The 27591-nt window shown below is 31.4% G+C and overlaps 1 protein-coding gene and 1 long non-coding RNA gene across 2 annotated transcripts in view; one reads left to right on the forward strand and one right to left on the reverse strand.

The window, feature by feature from the left end:
* The window catches only part of LOC145316983 (transcription factor Sp9-like), a 43243-nt gene that overhangs the window by 2967 nt on the left and 12685 nt on the right, over positions 1-27591 (forward strand). The window lies entirely within an intron of this gene.
* LOC145316688 (uncharacterized) lies at positions 18271-21128 on the reverse strand. Its single transcript, XR_013878653.1, has 7 exons — positions 20828-21128; positions 20371-20446; positions 19963-20038; positions 19311-19397; positions 19016-19072; positions 18809-18849; positions 18271-18412 (listed from the first exon to the last, which is right to left on the reverse strand). It is a non-coding gene; the product is annotated as an uncharacterized LOC145316688 (long non-coding RNA).

Genomic DNA, 27591 nt, shown 5'->3' on the forward strand with positions numbered 1-27591 from the left:
TTTTCTTTCCTCAAAAAAACTTAGCAAAATCATTGTTTAATATTCTAAAACAATACTCTAAACCTAAAGCTTATTTGGCTCTACAATATAATACTAGGATACTTCTTTTTGATATTTACATTTCTTTATACATTTCAAATAAACTGAAAGTAGCATTAACCATATAATTTAGGCTTAATAAAGTTATAATCCTTTTTGTCACTCTAGCTAAATAATTCATCTTCCCATTGGTTTATAACTCCAACTTTTTCCTCCAATCAGAGACTTGCTTTTTCCTTTAGTTAGTCATACTTTATCAAAATTAAGTTTAAATGATCACTTTCCTTAGGAATTGTGTTTTTGTTGTCGTGGTTGTTGGAAATTATGTCATATGAAACATGGAATTAGTTACTACATTTTTCATCACAGTTCACAAAGGTGTAAAAATTCGCAAAATTGGCCAAAAAATTCATTTTAATCTATATAAAGATGTTTTTTGTATAAAAATCATAATGAAATGGAATATGAGCTACAAAATTTTTTTAAAAATTAATAAAAAAAACTTGAACATACTTTTATTCTATATGAATACTTTTAAAAATTTTGCAATTTTTATCCAGTAGGACAATGTCTTTTGTGTGTTTTTGCTGTAATAAGACTGAAAGATTGCACAAATTTGTGATAGTTATATACAAGTATATCATAGTTAGACTCAAGTAAAGATATATGTCTGCAATTTTAAATACATTCTAATTTTTTTATATTTTAGTCAATATTTTTTAAATTTATCGAGTGTGTAAATTGTTGGGTTGCTGCTGTTAAATTGTCAGCATTTAGCCGAATTTTTAGTATATATATAATACAAAGTAGCTTGATGTCTGTCCGTCCGTCTGTCTGTCCGTCCGTCCGTCCGTCTGAAGCTTAAGATCTCGGTAACCGCTGAACCGATCGGATTCTACTTTTTAGGGAATATACCTACTGGTCCTGTGGTGGTTTTAGGCTAGTTTCTTGGGGGGTGAGACACCCCCAACCCCCCAAAAACAAAAAAATCCCCCCAATTTTTTTTTTTTGTAGGAGATATTCTTGGTCCTTTTTTTGTAGGAGATTTCCTTGGTCCTTCTTATTTTTTTCACCTTAACTTTTTTATCATCTCTTGGGGCAAAGCCCCTAGAGGCTAGGGGCGAAGCCGCTAGTATATAATATAGATATTAGGTAATTTGGGTACTTGATCTTTCAGAAAATATTTTGTTTAACTATTTTGAAAAGTAGAATTTTTATATTTGAATTAGGGATAGGGTTATTTAATATGAAAAAAGCTTTCTTTATATATAGGTTTATTTCAGTAGAAAAATATACACATACCTTCTGTGAATTTAACAATTACTAGCGGCTACACCCCTAGAGGTCTTTAGAGGGCCCCTGAGAGCGGGTGGTGAAGAACCCCCATCTTCAAACTTTAATTGTAGTTTTAACAAGAAAAAGTAAAAAAAATACCAGGATTTATGACAGCTTCCCTGTAAAGGAGAACCATATAAGTTCCAAGGTTAGCCAGATCCTTTGACAGAGAGACAGAGATCCTTTTACAATAATATAAGGATAGCAACAGAAGATAGTTATATCATAATGTTTTTGATAGAAATATCAGTCTTCTTATTCTACTTATTATTCTTAAAGCTTGTCTATTTCACAAAATTTGAATACACATATTCCATTTTGATTTTAATGGTCTGTAGAACTTTATTATATCTGTAGGGCATCAACATATATATGCTCAAAATACCAATTCTCTATGTACAGGTTCAGGTATTCTAAAATTCAAATACATATCTATATACTTGAAAGGATAAAACTATGAGAAAAGTTGATATTCTCTATTTCTTATGTCAAAAATTCTGCCATTGGTAGCTGGAAATTATTGTGTAAAAAGAGGGTATTGCACTTAATTTTTCCCAGTCTAAAGTCAATAAAGTTATTTTAAAGAATACTTATCCTTTCTTTGATAGTACTTGAACTTTATACTATCTATGTATTTGAATATATGCGATGAAAGCTCCTCTAAAATTTACGTTTGTATGTATACTATGTATAGGTTAATTTATGATACTGAATGAAGCAATTAATCTATTAATATACATTTTAGATGAAATGCATATTAATCTTAACATTATTTTCTATTAAAAATTTCCTTACCGATAGGTATAAAAATTATTATAGCAATTGAAAAAAAAAATATTAACTATTGTTAAAAGTGTTTTAGAAAATATAATAAATTAGACACCTTATATACACATCATAGATTTATAATATCACGATATTATGACGGGTAAAGGTAAGTAAAATCTACTAAAAGATGGATAGAAAGATAGAAAAAGGGTAGATAGATATGTGATGAGAAAGATTTAAGCGCCTAAACCAAAAATTTATGAGGTCATTTATGCATTATAATTGTTTCAACTTAACAGAAGTAATTAGATAAGTAATTAAGCAGAAAAAAATTTTAACGTACAACTTTTTGATACTGTTTTTTTGTATATTATCGGCATTTAAACTAAATTTGTCTTAGTTTTAGCTAAAAATTATATATAAAAAAAGAAAATTACATGGTTAATTAACAATTAACTTAACAAAAAGGATTGATTTTGATTGGTAGACGAAAACCCATGGCAAAACTGTTATAAAATTATCCCTTTATCCATACTTATGGTTAAATAAAGAGTCAGAAATTGCTTAAAGTGAGAACAAAAAAAGGGATGGAGAGAGAAATATATCTTTTTAAGTAGGGTAAGGGGGGGGAAGTTTCGGTAAGGGGCTATTCTCGGTAATTTCGACCTACCTTCATTAAATGACCTTTTTCTCCATGTTCCTTTCAAATGACAGAAAAAAACATAAAAGCAAATTTGTTCCTTATTAAATTGCCTACAAAAAAGTATAAAATGAATTTTTTGTGAGATGAATATTAAGGGTACTTATTGGGTCTCAAAGTCGGACGAAAATTTTTTTTTTTTCAAAAATTTTTTAGTAGGTGTGTAAAGATCGACCTACACAAAAATTGGTAAGACCTAGAGCTGATCTGAAAAACTTTTTGAACTAGAAATTGCCCGCTTTTTCCAAATCCGTTGAGAGCTTTAAAATCGGGTTAATATTTTTTTCAAAAATGACCAAAGTTGGCGCCGGGGGAAAAATCGGTAATTTCAAAAGAAATTAAAATTCAACTTTTAAGGTCATGTTTTCATGTTTTCTTTTGTCAAATCTATTATTCCATATGGACTTTTTAAGAATTAGGCCTAAAAATGAATAGAACAGATAAAAAACAAAAAAAAATTAATTTTATTTTTTTAATCAAAATTTTGCGAGGAAAAAATCAAAATTTCTGGTCCTTTGAAAAAAAAATATTTTTGACATAGGAGGAATAGTCCGATCTTTATGAATTTTTTTGTGGTTAATCCCAATCACCTATACTAATTATGATTTATTACGCTTGTTTGGTCGTTTGGCCTTTTTTCATCGATTTTTTTAAGGTTAAAATGTAGTCAAGATTTTTTGCAAAGATGACACTTTTGCTTCAAATTCAATTTTTGAGGTCAATTTTTAATCAATTTTCATGTTTTGTGGGCTAACTCTATAGTTCAATGTGAGCTTTTTTAGGATCAGGCCTAAAAAGTAATAAAATACGTTTTTTTCTTATATTAATTTTAAGTTTAAAAAAAAAAAATTTTCGAAAAAAAAAATCGAAAATTCGCGTCTTTCAAAAAAATTCATTTTTAACATAGAAGGAATAGTCCGATCATTATGAAACTTTTTGTGGATAATCCCTATAACCTATACTAATTATGATTATTTATGTTCGACTGGCCGTTTGGCCGTTTTTCATCGATTTTTTTTAGGTTGAAAAAAATTACCGATATTTCCCCCGGTGGTGGGGAAATATCGGTAACTTTTTTGCGGTCAATTTCGGCCAACTTCTAAAAGTCCTAGGATAATGTCCTTTTAGGACCTGATAGTCCTTTCCGTAAGCTTTCTACTGGTCTTGGTTTCATTTGAAAATATTAATATTTACCCCATTTTTTTTCAAAAAAACCGAAAAAAAACCGAAATTTCCCCCCCCTTACCCTAAGCTTTGTTCAAATTAAAATATGGCCTCATTTTTTTGCAGTATACATAAGATGTGAAATTTTTGGAAAGAAAAAACACGATGCATAAGTAGGTTTTAGTTAAGGAATGGGGTATTCCTGTCCAGTTTTTTGTTTAGGAATGAATATTTCTTACCCGAGGGAATAAATGATGGACCGATAGGTCATCATTTATTCATTATTTATTCATTATTTATGTATTCATTTAAAAAAAATATTTAGAATAGTTAATGTTCATTTTTAAAAAAGTGTAATTATATTAAACTTTTATTAATTGATTTTGTCTCAAATTTATGTAAAATATTTTTAAAAGTAATAATCAGGATGAGAGTATACAATTCTGGCTAAAATGATGTACAACCAGTGGCGTGCAGAAGGAACCTCAAAAATGAAAAAACTTCATTTCCCTTATTTTACCACCTGAAGGTTTAACACCCCCCTATTATATCGTTAAGCACGCCATTCTTTCAGCAATTTCCACAAACAAAATTGTAGTTGGAATCATTCAGCTTCTATGAAATTATTTTCTTTTAAATATCTGTCCCTGACATGTAAAATCATCAACTATTTTTCTTCCCCGATACAAATTTTTATTTTGTCAACAAATCGTTTGTGGTAATATGTGTTCTCAATGTAGCTAGAAATTAACAATAGCAAAAATCTTCCAAAAAACTACGCCAATAATTTTGGAATATTTTGTCAAATATACAATTACTTACAGTGATGCAAAATGTAATACTTTTAATTTCTTAAATAATTGAAATAAAAGTTTTTAGTTTGAAAATTTTCCAACAATTTTTGTTGTTGCTCAGAAGAAACACCTTGTCCATATGAGACGAGCAGAGGCATGAAGAATCAATGAGCAGGAAAATTTTTACTACAATTTAGTTGCCTCATCATGGGGAAAGGGAATAATGATACTGAAAAATGGTTGGTTCAACAAGGAAGAAAGTTTAATATGGAGAAATATCTACATTTAAGCTAATTAACTACCACGTATTTCCTTAATTGTGGAATATAAATTCATATTCATTTAATTAATTTTCAAGACAATTTTTTTTCTCCAGAGTTTTCATTTTTGATGTTAGATAAGTTATATCTGTATACTGAAATAGATAAATAATGAAAGTAAAAAATACTTAGTTACGAAATTAACTGGCATTACTTTGCTTTAAGTTAAACATTAAACGTCACTTTAATTATTTTGCTAGTATACAATAGCTTTATAATCTGTATACGCATCCATGGTTGTTAGATCCTGCAAATTGACCACAAAAGACACCGCTCGCTTTTGACTTGTAAAGCCCTATACAATATCAGTAGAAAATCAAAGATTACATGAACATTTATATTCTACATTATTTGTTCTGTTTTATGTAAAAACTGGCGGGTACGCCCCTAGAGGTCTTTAGGGACACTTGAGGAGGGGAGAGTCGAATTTTATAACTCAATTGATTATTTTAGATTTTAAAAGAAAAAGTAAAAAAAAAATTAGGGGGAGGGAATTTTTTTTTTTGGGGGGGGGGGAGATTGACCCCCTACCCTATTTTTATTTTAAAAAGATTGTAAAAAAATTACGGGGGGGTGGGGTAATTTTTTTCTACGGGTGATTTCTTTTTGGAGGGTGGTGGTATCCTCTCCAAAATAGTCATAAACCTTCCCGGGACCTATGAAAAGCTACCCTGTTAACGAGAACCCGATCGGTTCAGCGGTTAGCGAGATCCTTCGGTACAAACACACAGAATCCCAAAAAAAGACAAATATCCTGTTACTTTTGTATAAGGATTAAATTTTAAAAAAAATTATCCTAATCTTATAAAAATTGTTAGTTTGTATTTTTGCGGAAAATATACTAAAACCTGTCTAAGACCAGAATGAAGCTTCTACAAAGTTATTTGTTCTACTGTTTTACTTATCTTAAATGAAAAGTTTTTAGACTACCACATCCATATTAAAATTCAATCAATTTGCATTGCCTTTGACCAATACCATCCCCCTTAAAATTCCGTGCTATTGTTGACGCACATATGTTTCATTTGTCACCGCGGCATTGTTAACTTGCCGCGCGTACACACACACGCACAGCAGCAGCTGCGGAGTTTTCAATTTAGAGCTCCCGAATTTTTACAATAGGCGGCGTTGTGTTGGAAATAAACATAGACATTTACTAATATTCTAAAGATACATGCTAAAAATTTCAATAAAATGCATGATTATATTTTACAGTAAATTAAGATACATTTTCAGAAAAAAATAGTTAACATGTTTATTTCCAACTATAATCTTGTAGAGGAGGTTGGAGGAAGTTGTTCAGACACCCCTAAAACAAGATATTACGAAGCTGGGTTCCCTTTTTAACCCCCTAATAAAACCCTGTACACGCCACTGATTCAAACTTCATAAGAAATGTATTTTTTTTAGACTTTTGGTAACTTTGACTATTGTTTACTTTTCGGAGATTTGTAACTTGTTATTACCTTGTCCTAATCCCTGTAGAAAACGTAACAATGGGCACTACTGTGTTGTCAACTAACAAAGGGATAACAAGACTCAAAATAGATTGTAAATTATGCAACTGATTAAGTTTTACAAACACAAAATGAAGATTTATGGATTTTCGCCCCCCTTTTTAAAAGTAGCATAGCTGCTCTATAACTAGGTTATGTATGACGTCCCTACGACGCGACCATCAATTACTAATACACTTTATTATTAAGATAATTTAATTTAAAACATAATTTGATTAAAATTTCTAAGTTATCTTTTTAAAATGTCATATGCAGTAATCTATTGACAGCCTGAAAAAAAAACACTTTTCCTACTACACATCTTTATAGCTTCATTTTAGCTCTATTCTTACTGCATAAACTATTAATGTATGGGTTCATCCCACAGTTTTAGCTTGTTATCACTACACTGCTTTACAATGTAATTGTCCTTGTTTTCCCGTATTTTCCCCTATTTTAATTTCGACATCTCATTCTCTTTTATAATTTTATTCTATCTGCTACAATTGGGATCAAAATTGTTTGTAGATGAATTAATTGTGTATTAATGAAAGTGTGGTTGGTGACAGATTGAATCATGTGACGAGTGTTACGTATGTTGTGGTAACTAGTAACATATGCATTTCTTGTCTGTTTATTTCATCAAGAGAGGATAAAGTTGAAGGAATAGGTAATTCTTTCAAAAATATGTTTAAAATGTATAGCATTTTTCATAAACACTTATAAAAGTAATTTGATTGAAATGATGATTTATACCTTTTTTCATGTATGTATATTAGAATATCTTAGCTGCGACCATAGCCTTTAGATACTTTAACAAAGAGCATTCCTAAAAAGCAGAGAATTAGGACTGTTGAAAGATAATTATGTGTAAAAAAACTTATTTTTTGTATCACAGATTATATATTTGAATTGAATTTTTCTTTTTGCAATTTACCTATTCTTAATTCCACATAGTTTGATGCTTATTTAACCTATGAATGGATGAGGTTATAGATAAACAAATTAGAGATATATATAAAGATCAATGGATTAAATAATTGGTTGTATGACCAGTATGTCACTATCGTGTAACAGTAAACTATTTTAATATTTCCTTAAGTAACCGTACTGTGATACTAAATAATTAAAAGACTTTGGGACAGGTTTGGATAAAGGATTAAGGACAAGTACTTGACGTGCCATATTTATTTTTAGTTTGTTTTTAACGGGGATACATTGATAGGTTATTCAAGATAAATTGATTTTCCTACTTTTTTGTTTTGTTAAAGTATGCCTTTAGTAGTAAAAATCAGTTTAAGAGACATGATATTAAATAAAAAATTTATTAATGACGTTTTTTACAATTTATTCTACTAATGAACCATATGTGATGGTTTCTAGCTATTTTATTTTTACATTTAAATTTTGGGATGGTTTAAAGCTAGCATTCTAGCCCCGCTGCCCTAGATGCAATGGGTTTAACCGCTAGTTAACGATGAATTTGCATTTAACAAGGATGACAACATCCATAAAAGCGAAGCACTGAAACGGTAGGACAAACGGACATTAATACTTGTATAGTGTCTGAACTGAATAATCAGAATATAAAAGTATAAGATTCGAAGCAAAATTGTAAGTAAATTTGTTGAAAAACTGCTTGATACAGGATAATGTTTATGGACATACTTACATCTTTAGGGCTTGATTATAGAGTTGCTTCGCTTAAAATATTGTTCTTTGTTGTCCCAGGAATCAATATACCAAATATCAGATCAAACGGATAATTAGATCATATAAAAATTCGTTGTTAAAAAAGTAGAAAAATCAACATGTTTAAAATGGACGTACGGACATTCTGGTAATGATTATAGAGTTGCTACGCTTTCTAAATCGTACCTAACTATTACAGGAATTACCATGCAAAATTTGAAATCGATAGGACAATTCTAACATGCTTAAATTTACGAATAAAAGCTATTTAAAAAAGTAAAAAAATCAACATGTTTAAAATGGACGTACGGACATTTGGGTAATGATTATAAAGTTGCTACGCTTTCTAAATCGTACCTAACTACTACAGAAATCACCATGCAAAGTTTGAAATCGATAGGACAATTCTAACATGCTTAAATTAACGAATAAAAGCTAACTATCTCGGACGGACGGACGGACGGACGTACGGACGGACGTACGGACGGACGGACGGACCGACCCTAATTATAAAAAAGCTTCGCTTTTAAAAATAAATGAAAAGATGCATTCATAGTAAAAATTATAATTATAGGTTTATTGCAAATGTGTTTTACACAAGTGTTAAGTATCAAAAGTTTTTTTTTTGAATAAAAGAAAGTAAAAACAAAAAAATACTTGTATACGAATCCATACTAATAACCCTGTTACATGTTATGTAAGTGAAGCTTTGACACTAGGTCCTTGAATGGTTTTAGGATATTTTTTTAAATTAGGTCTTAGAATTGTTTAAGACCTTTTACTTCCCTGCCTCTTGCAAATGCAAGGGGCAGGCACAACCGCAAGTACAAAAAAGCATTTATATTATTTTGTTTATTTTTTTATATTAATTTTAGGTAAGTGTTCTAGTGAGGCTTCGAGTACCAGTAAAACAATGTAACTGTAAGCATATTGCTGCGGTTCTTCTGATAAATACTTTTTTCCGTCAAGTAAAAAAAATATTTAAGAAGACAACAAAAAAGTTTTCTTAATGCCAACAAAAAATTGAACAAAGATTTTCATTGATAAAATATTTTACTTTAAAAAAATGTAAAAGAAGACTTGCTATATAATGTTCAAGTACAATACAAATATGTCTCATAGGATCAAAAATAAGTTTTATAAATAGCGCAGCTACTCTATAAAGAACTTCTTAAATATTTATTAGGGGATAGGGGGGGAGGTAGGGATGACTGCCCACTTTAAAATTTAGAAAAAAAAGTAAAAAAATTGGAGGTGGGATTAATCTTTCTATGGTTGATTTTTCTTGAAAATTAAAAAAAACTTCCATATCCAAAAAAAGCTTCACTGTAAAGGAGAATAATATCAGTCCAGCAGTTAGCGAGATATTGCGGTACAGTCAGACAAGGAAACTGTTACATTTATATAAGGAAACATAAAAAAGTAATAATCTTTTTTTTAAATATGATTAATTCATTCTAAAACCTATTTGTCCTTGTTATTATGTAAAGAAATGTGTATGTCGGAAATCCTTATTTAATATTTTTGTCTTTTGTCAACTCTTAGTTTCAACATGGACAAGAATTATAAAAGTTTTTCTCTGTAGCAAAGAATTTCGATAACTGCTGAACCCATATGGTTCTCTTTTAGAGTGAGGCTTATTTTGGTCCTCAGATGTTTTTATGTTATGATTTTATTATGTAAATATAATATACATATATAAAGTCTTAGTATGGTTTTAGGATATTTCTGCCCAGTGCCCTTTCATATCCCTATATGAATATATAGCCTCTTGTTGCTAGGAACGCAGCCGCTAGTAATATACATAGCATACTAGTTTAGTATTTCATCAAACAAAGAACCAAACTTTTGATTGCAGAACTTTGTCTGGAAATACTAATTGTGAGTTGCACCTGTTTACGGGCAAAAACAGCCCACTTAGTCTAATTATTTATGTCACCTTCTGACATAGCAGCAGTATAGGTGTTTAGAATATACCTCAACTGTGGGCAGGTTTGCAGCTATTTAATTTAATGCAGATGGTGTGTATAATCCCTGTCTGTGTTAGCTTCTTTGTACTAGTCTGCGGAAGTGTTGAATATCACAAAAATTGTTTTCATTCCAGTTCCTTTCATTTCTATTTATATAGAATATCAAAGATAAGTTTTTAAGGAATTTTTTCTTGTTTTTTCATCTTTATCATTAGATTGAAAACTATTTTTGGTTATATTTATATGTAAAAAGTAAACTTTGAAATTCAAAATTAGAATAAAATGTTTATGTTTTGTAGCATTCTAAAGAAAATATAAAAATAAAAAAGTTTGAAATCCTCTCGTTTTCTTTTAAAAACTGCTTTTGTATTAGAATTGGTTTCATCTTACTTGTAAATATTTTAACTAATGCTAAATGATTTAAAATTTGGTTTCATGGTTCTTTTTATAATACTATTGCAGTTGATATTCTAGGATGGTTTGGCAGTATTTTTATGTTATTTTTTACTTTTAAAGTATGTATTTAGGATTAGTTTAAAAGTGTTGAAAAGATTGTCCAATTAGCCGCCAATTTTGGGGGCAATTTAGGAATAAAACTCTTATTCTTTTCTCTGTGTTATTGTGTTTGGGCTAGCCGCTTCTTTTTCAAATGTAGATTAGGAATAAAGGCAAAGGAATATAACTAAACCAAAATAGATGTTTTAAAGACAAAGTTTTTCAAAATGAAATGAAGATAAAATATTGATAAAGAGAAGAATGAATCATTGTAAGAAAAATTTGCCTATAACTATTCTCCAAGTCAAAAAATATAATGACAAGTGTACATTCGCATAAATGTTATCAACAACAGCTAGATAAAAACTTGAACGTTTGAAAATAAAGACCGTCTCTTTTTCTCTGAACAAAAAATAAAATGGTTAATTGGGAAAAAAAGAAATCCAATTTCAAAAGTTAAACTGAAAAGATGGTTTTAGGAATTGTTATTTATCGCTAAAATCACAGTACAATATTAAGCTTTCTCAGGCAGAGATAATACTGTAAAACTTAGACTTGAAAGATTAAAGAGACCAACTGAAGAATAAAAGTAAGAATAGATGAATAGACCTCTACACGTGCGAGTACAATATCCTTACCCATGTTTAGACAAAAATTTTGGACAATCATGAGTTTACCTTTTTTGCCTCTTAAAGCTAGCTAACCTAATTTAACATAAAGAAACCTAATTCTTCCTCTTAAACTTGGAGTGGATAGTAACAGTTTCGCGTCTCTTGTTATTGAACATTTAAATCTAACTTACATGCCAAAAGAAACGTTAATATTTAATTGAAAATTCTTAGTGATGATTCCTTTGATCAATTTGTGTGTTCTCTAATTTAATTTATCCGCTTAACCATCCAGAAGATTTATTTCATTTACTAGATTAAAGTAATATTTTGGTCGTTATTAGTTTCTAAAATGCCTTTAAAAGATTTTACTAATTTATCAGTATCTCTATTCTATAATCCTTCTAGTCAGTATTTCCCTCTGTCTAGCTGTCAAATGTGAGATATTTTTAAGGGAGAAAATTAGATTACTGATAATGATTACTAACTTAAGCTTTTATACAAAAATCTGCTATTTTCACATAAAAATGACCTTGTAATGGAATTGATAAAGATTGAAAATGAATTGTTTGTGAAAATATTCCAAGGGGGGGTGGAAGGGATATAATTATGTATGGTGCACACCTAGTAAATCATGCAATATTTATCAAACACACTGTGCTTTTTCTCTAACAAAGTTGAAAGCAAGATAATTTACTTCGAATATAATCGATGACATTTTCTGGCCAAAATTATTTTGAAATAAAAGACCATACACCCTACTTTTTGCACTATGTCCTAAAAGTGTCTAACATTTATTTCTAATGCACAAATTTATCAATTGATTAGCTATTTTAATGATTACAAGAAAAAGATACTATAAAAATTTAGAAGACTAGATTTGTATTAAAGAAATTTGTGGCAAAATTGTTATAAAATTTTGAAAAAGCACTTTGTACATTAATGTCAGACTTATGATCTATACTCTCGAGAATGTGTTCTTACTTTAATTCAACTTTATTAATGTTTTAGCAAAGTGTATCAACCTTTCTTCCACTTCCCTTTACCCCCTTCCTTGCTGTCCGTCAAGTCTCACTTTAAATTAGTTTGTTTACTCAGATACTTAGTAAGTAAAATAATGTTTAGACCCCTTTCTTTCTAGCAGGGATCCTAAGGGATAGGACATTTGACAAAGAATTAATCTACCCCCAATTATGTAAAACAAAATTACATCATCATCCTATTTATCGATAAGTATGTCCATAAACATTATCCTGTATCATGCAGTTTTTAAACAAATTTACTTACAATTTTTCTTCGACTCTTATACATTTATCATATTCTGATTATTCAGTTCTGACACTATATAAGTGTTAATGTCCATTTGTCCAACCGTTTCAGTGCTTCGCTTTTACGGATGTTGTCATCCTTGTTTCATGAAGAATCAATACACGACATTAGCGTATGATCTTTTTACTTAACGACATTTTACACAAAGAAACCCAGTTTTAAGCATTTGATGTAGTGAAATACAATTCTCGTCTTCTTTTCTTTTAATTTTACGTTATACAAGTTTTTTTTGCATTTTTAGTCTTTTTTTGTTTTGATATTTGTAGTTGAAAACTTTTTTTGATGAAGAAAATGTTAAAAACAAATTTGTTATGATAAATGAAAATTTATAACACTGAAAAACACTTTTTTACAATAATATTTGGTTATGAATAAGTAAAAACAAGTCTAAAAAGCATCATCATTTAATCATTATTATTTTTTCTTGGTTTTAAGTTGGACAAAATACTTTTCTTCAAAACTTTGGTTGGTAAACCAAATTTCAAAAAAGATAGAAATAATTTTTTTTTTTTAAATATTCAATATTCTGACGAGTGGAAAAGTTATCCATATACCCCCCCCCCTCCCCTCACCTCCCAAAAAAGGTTAGAAGGGGGATTATAAGTATTTTTCTTTATCCTGTAAAAGTTTGTATTTCTAAAAATTTTCACAAAGGATTATTGGCTAATCCTACTTTTAGAGCAGGCGCCTAAATCCACCCCCCCCCCCCCCTACTGGAAATACATATGTCCTCTTTTATAAAAATTTTAGTAAAAGCATATTATGTAATGTATATAATACAAAGCTACAAACCTATTCTACCAATAACAATCTGTTAATGGTCGATGTAAGGAATTTTGAAAGCCTCCTATTGTACTCCTGACACATTTTTGCAATTTGTCAGTTTAATACAATATTTTTTTGGGGAAAACCTAAACTTGAAGATGTCTTTAAATCAGCTGTAATATATTACCCATTTAAACACATAAAAGTTAAGTATACCTATCTATTTAACAGATACACGTACATATAATTTTTTTTAAAATAAGTATTTTTTAATTTGCAAAAATCTCTCACTTTTTGGCCTTGCATAGTTTGATCTTAAGAGGTATTCCATTACAATATATATTACAAATATATTTAAAATTTTAATGCTTATAATATAAAATATCGTGAAATTTAGTTTGCCTGTTATTAAGACAAATATTATTTGAAATAAATAAGTATATTTGTCTCTACTTCATTGGTTTTTATTTGATAGATGTATGCCTATTTTTTTCAGTTTATTAATTTCGTAGCATTTGGACATAAAAAACTTATTTAATAAAAAAGGCATATATTAGAAAAAACTTTATTTCTTACAATGTAGCTTTTTTGTTATTTTTAAATTGTTTTGAACACTTTTAGCCTAATTACTTTTCCCTTTATGGCTAAATTTTGTGGAGTAATTAAAGCCAAAAAGATATATTTCATCTTACACTTTATCTTGGCAGCAAAAAAGTTCATTTATCAAGATGGTATTGCTGCTAGGTAAAGGGACCAACACTGTATAATGATATACATACACATAGAATAATAAGAAATAGAATATTGGGATCTACTGCAGTTCACGTTTAAATATTGCTGGTAACGAATATTGCAAAAAATCTATGAATTTTAAAGGCTGCTAGCTGCCAAACGACTGAACGCACAGATCATGCCCGCACACTGTTTTAAGCGGCTTAAGAAGGCCTACAAATAATCTGGAATAGCAATAAATCAATAGTGCATAATTATCTCGCAGTGCAGAGAAATGCGCGAAAAGGGCCTATTTTACGCGTTTTTTCTTCAGTAAAGCTTTCCCTGTGCATTATTGGATCTTGGCTATTCCAGATTATTTGTAGGCCTTCTTATACCGCTTAAAATGGTGTGCGGGTATGATCTGTATGTTCAGCCGTTTGGCAGCTTTTAAAAACCATAGATTTTTGGCAATATTCGTTACCAGCAATATTTTACCGTGAACTGCAGTAGATTGTCTTGATAATGGGGTAAAAAAGTTGTCTTTAAGATATCTTGACTTTTTGATTGCATTTTTGTACTCTTTTCAACTATGCAAAAGATTCTTTAATCTTTAACTTTTATCTTACTAAGGAACCAATTGCAATGGCGATTCTATTTATCTATTTATTCTTTGGATATAAATTAAAATTTTCATGTCTATACTGTAGTATAGTTCAGTTTTAAGTTTTGGCTTAAAAGTAGAAACATCATTTACTCTTTATTGCTCTGTAAAAGTTAAGAGCACATTTAAGAGAACATTTAAGAGAACATTTATTTAGTTAGTCAGTTGATATTGAGAGTCCTAACACAGAACATTATCTGGTTTGGGTTCGAGTCTTTATTAAGACCAATACAGCTATTTACAGACATCCTACTACTTTAGCTAGTTTGCATAGGCAAATATTCTACCCCTTCAAAGTGCATAGTTAATTAATACATTGTATTAATTAAACAGTCAGTCATCCTGTTGCTTGGTGTCCTGATAATTAGACAGACAGCCATCCTGCTACTTCAGAGTTATATAGCTAATTAATACCTTTGTATTAATTAGACAGACAGCCATCCTGCTACTTCAGAGTTATATAGCTAATTAATACCTTTGTATTAATTAGACAGACAGCCATCCTGCTACTTCAGAGTTATATAGCTAATTAATATCTTTGTATTAATTAGACAGACAGCCATCCTGCTACTTCAGAGTTATATAGCTAATTAATACCTTTGTATTAATTAGACAGACAGCCATCCTGCTACTTCAGAGTTATACAGCTAATTAATACCTTTGTATTAATTAGACAGACAGCCATCCTGCTACTTCAGAGTTATACAGCTAATTAATACTTTTGTATTAATTAGACAGACAGTCATCCTGCTACTTTGGTGTTTTCACACACAAATAGACATCCCGCTACTTCAGAACTTTCCAGCTTAATCAATCAGTAGTTTTAAATCATTCTAATATATTTAACCATTTCTAAATAAAGTATATATATCTAATCTTATTTACTCAAAAACTGCATTTAATCCAATATGATAAATACTTAAAAAACTGTTTGTATTTTGAATTAAATATTGAATCTACTCTATCATTAACTTATGTAAGTCTGTCTATTTCACATTTGGCGCAGTCTTATTGTGCTACGTGTTATTTAGACCTGCTGCTGAGTTAAGGGTGGGGGAAGTGGTGTTTAATTTGAATTCAATCACTTTTTGAGATTTTTTTTTATCTCGGATTTTTCACAGTTTTGTTTTATTTTTTTATATTTCTAACTTGATTTATATTTTAGGTTTCTGTGGAATTTCATTCTTTAACTCTTCTGATCTAAATTTCACGGCGAATCTAGTTCTAGTGCTCGGATATGGCTGATTGAGAAAAAGGAGAGCGGGGTAAAAATGAAGGCAAGCGTGGACGGCCGCCTAAGCGTCCTAGGGAGACTGATAGTCAGGATGATGATGGAACTCCCGAAAATTGGGAGGAGGATGATGCTGTGGCTGAGGATGTTGGTGCAGGTGCTAATGCAGAAGTGGAGTCGGCTCTGGGTGCTGTGGAGAATGATGCTGTGCCTGAAAGTATAAAGAAATATGTTAGGGCAATGATAAAAGAGCATACGTCTGTTAAGAGCCGAGTGGATCGGTTAACCGCGGCGAATAAACGGCTGGAGAATAAGGTGAAAGAGTTCAAAAGTTCAGATGAGCATAAGAAATTAGGTTATGATGTTGATTTGGCTACTATCAAGAAAAAGGTGGCTCAATTGCCACCAGATGGCGACATTGGTGGATTCTTGTATGAGACAAGTTTGGGGGCTAGTGTGGCTACAGCTAAATCGATGGGGGATGATTCATTTAATGCATCTTTTATTAATCGATTGAGTGTGGAGGCTAAATTGGATTCTACTAGTTTCGAGGCTAAGAGGGTAGAGAGTGCTCCTGGACATTTGAAGTTTTCGCAGATAGATTTTTTGGGTCCAGCTGGTAATGGTAATTGGATGAATGTACGTGAGAGTTGTTTGACCGAGTATGAGAATCAGTTATTGGATATATTTCCTTTAATCGAGGAAAGGGCTGAAGTGCTTAAGGCTTACAAAAAGGTGGCTGGTGGCAGTGTCAGTCAGCAGACTGTAGAGGGACAGTTTAAGGAGTTTTGTCTGGTAAGGGGTGTCAAGTGGGAGAGTGATTTTGTGCGGGACGCACCATTTTGGGATGGAAATATTGATTTTGAGGATTATTTTTTGTCCTTGTGGAGGGTTGCTCGGTTCGCAAAATTGGAGGATCCCATGCTTTTCAAGGATGTGTTGTACAATAGGATTTTTGAGTGCAAGGGAAAGAAAATGGGGAGGCTTATTACTCCGGAGGCTAATGCCTCCCTGAGTGCTTTAGGTTATTACCTGTTGATAAGGAGGTTGGTGATACCGTTTGCAGATACAGAATCAGCTACTGAATTCTTCTACGCCCTGAAACAAAAGAGAAATTACGGTTGTTTAGACTTATGCATCCTGGTCATATTTCTAAACAATCTTGGCGTGATTTTTATAACAATGTGGCGAAGAATTTAATGTTTACAGATTTAGCTAGAGATATGGCCAACTTTGTTGAATCTATGCATTACCTGGAGGATTATAGCTCATTCTTGACTTATTTGATTCGTAGAGGTCAACATTACATCAGCTGGGCTCGTTCTGGACACATTTCACCTGAAAATGTGACGTCATGTTATTCCCAGGCTATGGAAGGGTTGAAATTGGAAGAATCTAGGGAGGTGAAATCTAGGCCTGTGATTAGTGAGGTGCATGTATCCAATTTGGCTGACAGAACTGGGACTGGCGATAATAATGCTTGGATTGAGGGAAAGGATGATATCCCTTGGGATCAAGTTGAGAATGTGATTGGGGCTTTGAATTCGAAGGCTAAGAATATGATTTGTTGGTATTGCGGGAAAGAAGGACATATAGTGGCTGATTGTTGGCAGAAGAGGGATGGTAAGCCGCCTGCCCCTGATTCTCGCATAGGTAAGACCAAGGCTAAGTTCTTTCCGGTCAATAATGAAAAGGGAGAGGGGCCTGGAGTGCCTAATAATCGGGTGATACCTGAGCAGTTTCTGAAGAAATCAGTCAATCAGAGGGGGCCGGCTGTGGATTCTGAAAAAAGCAGAGATGAAAAACAATACGAGGCTATGATTGCTGAAATGGCTAGGTTCAATTATCAATAATATCCTATGTAGTAGTGTGATGATTGATTCGATGTATAAACCTTATTTTATATATTGTTTCTTTGTTCACATATATTATATCTAGGTTATATTAGTGTAATTGAGTTTTTAAGCTATGTAAAATTTGAAAATTTTTGCTGTTTTGTATTCGGATAATGGCTTTCAATGTTGTGAAGAAGTTTCTGTTTTTGTTTTTTTTTAGTCAATGTGTGGAGGTGCTAGTAACTGTTAATGGGAACAATATATTATATAATACATTTAGTACAATTAAGTATAAAATTTGGTAGGTATCTAAATAAAGTTTTAATGAATATTAAACCTTTGAGGGGTACTTACTGGTGTTGCAAGGAGTTTGGTGTCTAGTCACGAGGGGCTGGTGTTCTGCAGGCTGTGCATGACATAATATGTTGATCAGTATGATGGCGGCTGGTGGATGGCGGAGGGCTGGCTGCTGTGTTGTAGATTGATGGCTTTGTATCTGAAATTTGAAGTTAATTAATTAAATATATACATTAATTATTTATAACACGACATTGAAATTTTAATCCGACGGAACGGTGGCAGAAGTTACTAGGGCTTTAAAGGGATCGTGAAGTCTTGAAGATAAAGAAAGAAAAATGCCTATTTGCGTGGATTTAGAGTTTTTGTACCAGGAGCTGATATTACAGTGGAGGAATTAGGAATTGTTGATACAGGAAATAATTTTAATTCTTTAATATCTAGAGAAATTTTTGATAAACATGAAATTGGTTTCTGTCCTGCTAAGTTATCAGCCTATTCGGTAGATTAAAAGAAAGTTAATATTATTGGATATGTTGAGTTAAAAGTTAGATTTGTGGGAACCAAGCTGTGTTTACAGAAATATTTTATGTACCTGAGGTAACAGGCAAGTTGGTGAATCTCAGTTCTGATTTCCTGAAGAAAAATAAAATTAATATTTGTTTGGAAGTGGATAAATTTGAATTTCATGGGGAATCTGTTCCTATTAATTCTTGTTTACAATAACAGGTAGTGGCTGAACCTACTCTGTCAGGGATAAAGGAGGGGTTAACGTAGTTAATGCGTCGATAAAACCTATTACCTTGCTTAAAAATGTGAAGATGGGGCACTGTTTTGTCATGGACAATCTGGATTCCACCTGTAAGAAAACAAAAAATGTGTTAAAGAAACCAGAAAAGTTGTCAGGACAGAAAATGCATGAGCGAGTACAGTTTATTATTCAACAATTGAAGTTAGAGGAAAATCAGATGATTAAGGAAAATCCAGAATTGAAACCGAAGATTATTAAAATTTGCAACGCGCCATCCTTGTTTTGTGCTTTGATGGACAAGGTGTTATCCATTTCACTAGGGATGTATGGTTTCTGTATCAGTTACCTGGATGATTTGATTGTGTTTTCAGTTAGTCCAGAGGAGCATGTAGAACATTTGCAGACGTTGTTTCCGGTTCTCAGACAGGGCAACCTGGAATGGAATCTGGATAAGTGTGGTTTACTGACTAGAGAATGCCACTATCTAGAGCATATTATTAGTGCCGCCAGATTGAAGATGAATCCTTCATATTTGGAACGGATTAAGGATTGGGGCAAGCCTAAGACAGGAAAGGAGTTACAGAAATTTTTGGGATTCACTAATTATTACAAACGGTTAAGTTTGTTTTAATCATAATCTGCTTAGCTTATTTTCCAGGTATATATTTACGTGTCAGCTAGTTGATGCTAAGACTGAGACAGCAGTGAAGGCTATTTTGGAGAATTTTGTACCTATTTATGGTTTATTTTGGAGAATTTTGTACCTACCTATGGTTTATTTTGGAGAATTTTGTACCTACCTATATTTTATTTCGGGCTTTGAGATCTGACAGAGTTACAAAAAGGGGGTAATGAAAGGATTGGGGGTGGACACCGTTTTAGTTCCTTTCAAGAATCCAAATTTGAATCTCGTGGAAAGACAGAACCAAAGTTTGTACGCAGCTTTAAGAGTAGACAAAAATCATGAAATACTTGGGAGAAAAAAAAAAAAAAATTACCTGTGGCAACATTGGTGATTAACTGCTCCAAGAGCTCGAGGACAGGTTATTCGTTTTTTGGTCGTATTTGGAATTTCTGAAACATATGGAGGATATAATTAAGAGAATTTTAACAAATTCCAAACTATATTTGGAGGTTCAAAACAAACACAGAGTACAGAAGGAAGCATTAAGAGTGACGTGTCCAAGAAGTTACAGTCTTTCTACGGTGGGCCTTTTATTTTGGTCAAAAAGTTTTCGGATGCTTTGTATGAATTAGCGCCTTTTGGGAATCACCCCCTCCTTCAAGGGATTGAACATAAAAAAAAATATTATGTATCATTCAAGTCAATGTTGAATTCTGTTTTAAAAAGACTGTGTATGAAATATCTCCCTTTAAATATATGATGGCGGTTGAGTCTGTAGTACCTGTTTCTAAAGCTGGAACGAGTGTTGATGAGGTCAATTTTCCATTGGATTAGTTGTTTCCATTTGCTATCTTTGCCTGAAAAAGTGGTGACGATTAAAATGAGTGGGTCAGTAGCTAAATGGGATACAAAGAGGAGGTTAAATCTCAAGTAGGAGGTCCTGTGGTACATGTGCAGATTAATAAATATAAAAGTTTTATATATATGTTTATATAATGGAGATTCATTAAATTATTGTTTAATTATTTTAATAACAAATATGTGCTTATTAAGCTAGTAAGTTGGAAAGTTGATCTACAATAAAAGTTAAGTCCAGTTGATAGTTGGAACTGAGATTGTGAGCAATTAAATCATAATATCGAGTTATAGTGGTAAACCATCAAAATCAGGTAAACATTTTTACTTTGTCTGGTTTTGGGAAATTGTCTTTTACATTTTTATGTGATGCTGAAATGTACCTGTATTAATGACAGAGTGGAATGGCAGAACTGTGAGATTCTGATTGTTCGGTTTTTGGGCTGGTTCACAACAGATCACAAGAAGATAGGTGTCATTTCAGTAATTTTTGGGCTGTAGAAATTGCAAATATCACCTTGTTTATTATTTTTAATTTTAAATATGGCGTCTGAAGTCATGGTGGCCAAAATTGGTTGGCGATTTCTCCACATTTTTTATTAGGATTGGAGTAGGAGGAAAAATTGGCATTTTCAGATTTTTTTGATGGATTTGTATTATTTTATTCCTGAATAAAATAATAAATATTCCTGATGTGTTTTTGTGGGTTACATCAGCCAAGCTGAAATTTGTCCTGGATGCATAAAGTGGAGGAGAATAGTGTTTTATTGTTGCAGCTGACTTCTATATATCATCAAGTGGAAAGGATTGGTTTGTACATTTATTATGGTTGACTGATAGCTGGCAGCATTTTGTCATGGTGGTGATTGGCGTGGCTGGAGTGTGAAATTTTCTTGGTATCTTTCGATTTGTACCTTGGCATCCCTGACATAAAATTGATATGATGATTCGTATAATGCAATCTGTTTTAAATGTCGTCTTAAATATAAAAAAATATTGAAATTGTAATTATCAGGAAAGATGGATGATAGAGAGAGACATCGGCTGGTTCCTGGTCGGTTGCAAGAGGAGCACGAGAGGTCTTTAGAGAGGTTGGAGGATGGTAGGACCAACAGGCGGCGGGTGGTGTACAGAAAGGATGATAAGGCTGGTCCCAGTAGAAGACAGCATAAGGATGGGCGGCAGGTGGTGTACAGAATGGATGATAGGGCTGGTCCCAGTAGAAGACAGCATAAGGATGGGCGGCCCAGGTATGAATTTAATGATGAGTTTCTGAAGTTTCTGAAGAATAATGATGATATTGGCAACGACGGTTTGGAAGTGAATCTTGATGCATGGGACAGGTGGCTGAGCGGTCAAAGTGGTCTGGAGGAGGGCGAAGGAGGGTCAGGAAGAGGTGTGGCCAAGCGTCCTGCTGTTGGGTTAGATAATTTGGGTTCTAAAAATAAAAATTTGAGAGTAGAGGTGACATGTATTTTAAAGGTGGAAGCAGTAGTTCAACAGGTGGAAAATGCTTTGACAAGTCATGGGGCCAGTGTGAAGGGGGCTAATTTAGACATGTCACAGAAAGAGGCAGAAGTTCAGAGACATTTGACAAATATATTCAGCGAGATCAGGCGCAAAATAAGTAAAGATCTACCTGCTGTACCTTGGCAGCTGCAACAGGCTGGGAGTACTAGTGGGGCGGTGGCTGCCAGTGAGGTGATGGTGGTTCAGGGAGACGTTCCAGATATTGGTGCTGAGTTGGAGGTTCAGGCTTCAGTGCCTGCTGAAGAGGGTTCTGTAGCTGCTGCTGTAGATAATGCGGTAATGGCTGCTGATGTAGATTCAGATTAGTGAAGCCTTGACGGCGTCAGGAGGGGGAAAATGTAGTATAGTTCAGTTTTAAGTTTTGGCTTAAAAGTAGAAACATCATTTACTCTTTATTGCTCTGTAAAAGTTAAGAGCACATTTAAGAGAACATTTAAGAGAACATTTATTTAGTTAGTCAGTTGATATTGAGAGTCCTAACACAGAACATTATCTGGTTTGGGTTCGAGTCTTTATTAAGACCAATACAGCTATTTACAGACATCCTACTACTTTAGCTAGTTTGCATAGGCAAATATTCTACCCCTTCAAAGTGCATAGTTAATTAATACATTGTATTAATTAAACAGTCAGTCATCCTGTTGCTTGGTGTCCTGATAATTAGACAGACAGCCATCCTGCTACTTCAGAGTTATATAGCTAATTAATACCTTTGTATTAATTAGACAGACAGCCATCCTGCTACTTCAGAGTTATATAGCTAATTAATACCTTTGTATTAATTAGACAGACAGCCATCCTGCTACTTCAGAGTTATATAGCTAATTAATATCTTTGTATTAATTAGACAGACAGCCATCCTGCTACTTCAGAGTTATATAGCTAATTAATACCTTTGTATTAATTAGACAGACAGCCATCCTGCTACTTCAGAGTTATACAGCTAATTAATACCTTTGTATTAATTAGACAGACAGCCATCCTGCTACTTCAGAGTTATACAGCTAATTAATACTTTTGTATTAATTAGACAGACAGTCATCCTGCTACTTTGGTGTTTTCACACACAAATAGACATCCCGCTACTTCAGAACTTTCCAGCTTAATCAATCAGTAGTTTTAAATCATTCTAATATATTTAACCATTTCTAAATAAAGTATATATATCTAATCTTATTTACTCAAAAACTGCATTTAATCCAATATAATAAATACTTAAAAAACTGTTTGTATTTTGAATTAAATATTGAATCTACTCTATCATTAACTTATGTAAGTCTGTCTATTTCTAATTAGGCGTAAAAATATTTCAAAGTTCTTGGGTTCTTACATCTTCTTAAATCATTAAGATAAAACAATCACTCAATACACCTTTTTTTTTATAAAATAATAAAAAATATTTATAAGTTAATAGTAATGAATTTAAAGACAAAGTAACAAGATCTGAATTTAAATGGGTAATTTTCATTGCTATTACACTTTTATATTCACCTTTTTATCGTAATAAAACCCACTGAAGGGTTAAATTATAGTTGAATTATGAATATGAAATTGATATGAGCAACGAAGGGTTAAATTTTTCAGTGTTGAAATTTTGAAGATTTTCATGGTGGTTAGATGAGGAACTTTCACAGCAGAATTTTATCCTGACATAAAACATAACTTGTGCTGTGACATTATGTTTAAAAGGGCACTAGAAAACTCTTTTAGGTTGTTAAAAGCGAGGAGAAAAAACTGTCAGTATTGATTATTATTTTTCAAGTTTTGAATGGGGAGGGATGGAAAAAATATTTTACTTGCTGAAAAGGGGAAATTTAGAGCATTTTTAAAGCTTCTAAATTATGGGAGGGTGTTGTAACAATTAGAATCATTGGCTGAGAACAATATTAATATATTCGTCAGAATCTCATTTTTTGATCCCATTTTGTTCTTATCTCTTTTTTTAAACACGTGTTAGTTATAATTCTTAATTTAAGGCACAGCACCGTAGCTCTTTAAGTCAAGCATATGCATTTAAAAATTTGTTAATTACAGGGATATTGACAGATTAAGGAATTGTTAAGAATAAAAGCATACATATAGATATATAAAATTATTACAATATTACAACCTCATTGCGAAGGGAAAAAGCCTTTGTTAAAAGAATAATAAATTCAATGTAATATTTAAACTTTTTATTTAAACGGCAAATTTTAAAGGTTTGAATAACATCAAAGCATTGGTTTAGAAAAAAAAGTATATAAACCTATAATGGTTTTTAAGCATAATTTTTTGTGTATTTCATTTTCAAATAGGACAATTATATCGAATGTAGCTCAATGCATTATCTTTATAATTAGAACGAAGAAAAAAGGATTAAATCTGATGCAAGGGCGATTATTTACATTTGTGGTGCAGAAAAAAAAACAAGAATCACATAAAGGGAAAAAAAAGTAATGAAATGTTTTCAAAAGGCTCACAAGAAAAGAGTGACTAACGGACAGACGTAACTAAATGTACATTAGGAGTAGCTATGCTACTTAAAATACTGCATTAAATTAGCTTAATAAAATTCTACTTTAAATTTTAGTTTTTGACCCTGAACTGTTGAAGACAATTGATTTGACAATGTAAATTTAAAAGGAAGTATTTGCCACATCTGTATCTACATATATCTAGTGTTCATACAATAGTAGAAAAATTATATATACCAAGCAATAGCGCAAATTTTAACTTTATAACATTTTTGAAATGCATTTTTTTATAAAAGTATTTTGTAGGAAATGTTATTTAATCTTAAACAACACTTTGCATATATTTTATTGTTTGATTATAAAAATTAACCATGTTTACGGAGTAATAACCATAAACAAATTATTTCTCTTAATAATGCCAATTATAATAAAGTTGTGAGCAAGATATTTTTTGTGCCTACTTAAAGTTTTTGCTATTTTTATCATAAATATTTTTTTATGTTTTAAAGGAAAGCCTCTATCATCTGCTCTTTACTGTTAAATTCATTAAAATTCTTAACATTTTGACTTGATTGTTCCTATGATAGTTAAGGAAATGAGTGATAGGGACGAGATTTATACAGAAATCATTAACAGGAAATGGAAAGTTCAAATATGATTCATGTTAAGGTAAATTAGCCGCGAAGAAAGCATCAGCTGCTATGTAGAAATTAGCCGCGAAGAAAGCATCAGCTGCTAAAGTAGAAAAAGGACTGTTTTCCCATTTTTTGTAGCGTAGATTCGCAATACCTATTACGTCGGTCCGGCGAACACTTTATTTATTTAGAAAATTTACTTTTTTTACAAAACGGAAACATTTAAGGAATATTTTTAGAACAAATATTATATATAGAAAAAGCTCTATAACGTTTAAGCATCTATAATTACGTAAAAAGAAATATCATTTTCTTTTATTTATCGGATACGGTTTCAAATTGTTTGTATTATTGGAAAGTAGTACCTAGTCGAAGTAAAACTAAAAAACAGAAGAAAAAAAATATTTATGAAACTTGAGATAACAATTTAGAAAGCTAGAAAATTTGGCAAAACAAACTGATTTTTTAACTAACTCATTGTCAGTGGCACAGAATTAGTTTTTAAATAGGTAGAAGAAAGGGAAAAAAATTCGCCAAAAACTAGTCTTAATCTTGACATCCTATAATATAAAGCAGAAAGAGTTTTTGTCTGAAGCTAGCTAGCCTAAATTTATTTACTTTTTTATCTAAGCTTTATATATATCTTGGTTTGGTTTTTAACCATTTGCTTGAACTCTCCCACTCTTCCATAAAGGGAATGGACGAAGCAAATAGTTGCACCTCACATTTTACATCTTTGTCTGATCTAACATGAAAAAATAAATTTTAGAAACTAAATTTATATCCATGAGCAGTGGCATCTTTATATTTATTGTTTTTTAGCTTATTTTTGTATTTTTTCTCCTTATATGGTAAAAAAAAGATTGGCTTGATTAGAGAAAAGTAAAGTATAGTAATGATGTTTATACTTTCCAAAAAGTTTCTTTTTTCATTGTAAAACTAAAAAAAGATTTTTAGTATTAGAAAAGTAGACTAATATAAATATTTTGGGTTATCATATATAGTAGGATATATAAGTTGGAAGGGATTTTAATGTTAGAGGGAGATTTGAAATCTGCATCAAATTTTAAGGATTTTTTATAAAATTCGTTTTTTGTATAATTCTTTATCTAAAAGCGGAAATACAATTAAAGTTCAAAAATTTTGACCAATAGGATAGGTGGATTGGAAACTACCTGCGCTCTAATTGGTTGAATGATGTGCGACACTAAAGCTTCTCCAATCAGAGCGCAGATAATTTTCAATCCACAAATCACAGATGTCAAAATTAATTAACTTAAATTGTATTTCCGCTTTTAGATAAAGAATTATACAAAAAAAACGAATTTTATAAAAAAAAATCCTTAAAATTTGATGCAGATTTTAAATCTTCCTCTAACATTAAAATTCTTTCCAACTTATATATCTTAATATATAGTCATCAGATACTTGCAAGTCTAAATCAAGATCAATGTAACAAAAACTTTTTATAAACTCATACAAAATAAAATAATAGATCATTTTTGCTTTCACTTAATATTTTCTAACATTAAAGGAAACTTAGATATAATTGACAACATAGAATTTTTAAATTATTAAGTTATATAAGATACAATTTCCAAAAATATGAACCCAATAATTTCACTGTACAATCTATATATCATATATCTATTATATTATTAGTTAGAGCAATCAATGTAAATAAGTTTACCATACTCTCATCCAGTAAATGAGCATTAATCCTTTTTGTGTTAGTTAGTTTCAGGATTAGATTATTGATTCCTTATTATAATCAAAAACAATTTAACATTTGGTCAACTTCTAGGATTAAGAGACGAACTGTAGAACAAAGCAATTAATTGTGCGTGGTTTGTATTGACTGTTTCTGGAACAAGGCATTCCCCCTCATTTTTTATGTTTTATGTAAAGTTTATTAACCTTTTAGATGAAACATTATTAAAGTTTTAAATAACTGAAATGTTTTACTATAAAGAAACATTCCAATCTATGTTGAAAAATTAATCTAAAAATGAAAGGTGTTAAGAAGACAAATAGGACTACGCGCCATTTTTTCCTACGGACTCCACATGGGCGCATAATGATAGGATGTGTGTAACGCGGCATGAAGCGCATGTATAGCCCTGCAGGAGAGTGTGCCCAATCATTGTATCCCAGCGGGGGGCAAAGCTTCTGAAATTACTGAATATCCACTGAGTGGTTTGGGATGTAGATAGATGGATAGATTAAAAAGATAGATAACCATTTTTATTGGAATGCTTAATATTACTCAAATAAATATATTCATGTCAGGGTCTAACAGCCGCCAAATTTTAGCGGTTTGAATACTTGTTAAAGTTTGAATGCAGATACTTTATAGCAAGATCTTTATTATAAGGATTCCATTTAACTTTAACATACCTTTCCTTCTGATATATGAATAAAGTAAAAACATTTTAGATTAAAAATATCCTTAACAAAAAGTTCATTAAAAAGCAATTTGAATAACGAGGAAAAATTTGTAACATTTATATACAAAAAGTTATTGGAAAT

This window comes from Acartia tonsa, chromosome 1, assembly GCF_053477335.1.
Source record: "Acartia tonsa isolate MP-2025a chromosome 1, ASM5347733v1, whole genome shotgun sequence".
Taxonomy (NCBI): domain Eukaryota; kingdom Metazoa; phylum Arthropoda; class Copepoda; order Calanoida; family Acartiidae; genus Acartia; species Acartia tonsa.